Source organism: Piliocolobus tephrosceles, chromosome 3 (genome assembly GCF_002776525.5).
Source record: "Piliocolobus tephrosceles isolate RC106 chromosome 3, ASM277652v3, whole genome shotgun sequence".
Classification (NCBI taxonomy): domain Eukaryota; kingdom Metazoa; phylum Chordata; class Mammalia; order Primates; family Cercopithecidae; genus Piliocolobus; species Piliocolobus tephrosceles.
This window is the reverse complement of record NC_045436.1, coordinates 119642622-119643794: the sequence shown is the minus strand read 5'-3', so window position 1 is coordinate 119643794 and position 1173 is coordinate 119642622. Positions and strand designations below refer to the sequence as shown.

Genomic DNA, 1173 nt, shown 5'->3' with positions numbered 1-1173 from the left:
TTAATTAAAATTCTGTTTGTCTCTTTCTGTCTAGTGCAGTTATTTCAATAAATTACGTCTATGAAGATATATGGTCCCCTGAAAACTCCAAGGAGGTAAATTCAAATTTCTAAACATAAGAAATCAGTTTTATGTGAGAGACATGTGACAAGCACCTAGAAACTTTTGACACTAAATATGAGAATCGTTTTATCATATGGCATCCAAAAGTGACTGAATTTTAGCCAATGTTCACATTCACTTTATTACTTAAAATATTCTAAGTCAATGTAAGCAGGTAAAAATACAAGACAAATAATGATTTGTAGAAAAACTTTGGAAGTGTAGAATGACTCCGATTTTATTATGCCAATTATCACTATTTACTAGAGAACGTGTACAATTTTTCATAACACGGTAAGTATTATTTTTGACATAGCATTGCTCCATCTTGGACATATATTTGTTGAAAAGTACTAGATGGTATTCTACAGAAACGTCTTTATCACTGAAATCTTTGCTATGCCTGGTTTCCTCCAGCATGCTTTTCCATTGTCTGACTCATTCAGGGCTAGACTAACACTGGGATTAGACTAACACTGGTCCATTTGCTTTCTGGTTGCCTTGTCTTCACGATGAGCTATTGCAAAATCACCTGGTTAAGTTTATTTTTAGAATTTGTAGAGACAGATTTTGGGCATTACTTTCCATCTCGATCATGTGTTCTCATAATTGATGTTATTTTGAAAAACAAAAGGGAGATTTCAACGTGTTTAAATACATCAGATATCTAGGAAAGGACATCTATTGAGGCTTGACTTCGGCTTCACTGACTTCTTGACTCTCCTCTTGAGTAAAAGGTAATATGTTCAAGTACAATCTAATATAATGTCTTAGCATAAGCTTTTGTTTGCTAAAATCAATTGTAACTCACTTATGAAAATGTGTATTATCTATTGATAACTTATTATAAATAAATAATGACCATTTATTGGAATCTGAAGATAATTTCCAGATCTCAATTCCTGTGAATTAACACCAACAATCATCTTGCAAAGTAACTAATGTGGAATATGGCAATGTATGACATCCTCTCCGATGGTGGGACCTCAATGAACTTTTTTTATTTCCTTGTCTAGATACCTGATATCTACTTTCTTATTACTTTTATATTAAACTTAAAGTAGAATTTCA

At 32.1% G+C, this 1173-nt stretch overlaps 1 protein-coding gene across 1 annotated transcript in view; it reads left to right on the top strand.

The window, feature by feature from the left end:
* The first annotated feature begins 735 nt into the window (after positions 1 to 735).
* Positions 736 to 1173, top strand: part of HTN1 (histatin 1) — an 8356-nt gene continuing 7918 nt past the window's right edge. Inside the window, exon 1 of the mRNA XM_026446909.1 lies at positions 736 to 839. The gene's annotated coding sequence lies outside the window, so the exon portion shown is untranslated. The remainder of the gene's footprint in view (positions 840 to 1173) is intronic.